The sequence below is a fragment of the Myotis brandtii genome, unplaced genomic scaffold, assembly GCF_000412655.1.
Source record: "Myotis brandtii unplaced genomic scaffold, ASM41265v1 scaffold893, whole genome shotgun sequence".
Classification (NCBI taxonomy): Eukaryota; Metazoa; Chordata; class Mammalia; order Chiroptera; family Vespertilionidae; genus Myotis; species Myotis brandtii.
This window is the reverse complement of record NW_005371660.1, coordinates 360,844-361,081: the sequence shown is the minus strand read 5'-3', so window position 1 is coordinate 361,081 and position 238 is coordinate 360,844. Positions and strand designations below refer to the sequence as shown.

The following is a 238-nucleotide window of genomic DNA, read 5'->3' as shown; positions in this document are numbered from 1 at the left end:
CCATCCCACCCAACCTCCCCAAATCAAGAGAGCCAAGAGTGACTCCCAAAAAGTCCATGTGGCCTTTGCCATCTTGTTTGTCCCCGAAGGAAGACTGTCAAATTTCGCGCGACCTAGCCATCACTTGTACTTAGGAGAAAGTTACAAGACCGCTCGCTAAGGTTCACCAGCAGAGAACCAGCTGAGGACTGACTCCACCGCGAGAATATGTGGAAGACTCCTGCGCCCGCCGGCTCGG

The 238-nt window shown here is 54.2% G+C and overlaps 1 protein-coding gene across 1 annotated transcript in view; it reads right to left on the bottom strand.

The window, feature by feature from the left end:
- MCM3 (minichromosome maintenance complex component 3) overlaps positions 1-238 on the bottom strand; it is an 18,864-nt gene that overhangs the window by 18,210 nt on the left and 416 nt on the right. The window lies entirely within an intron of this gene.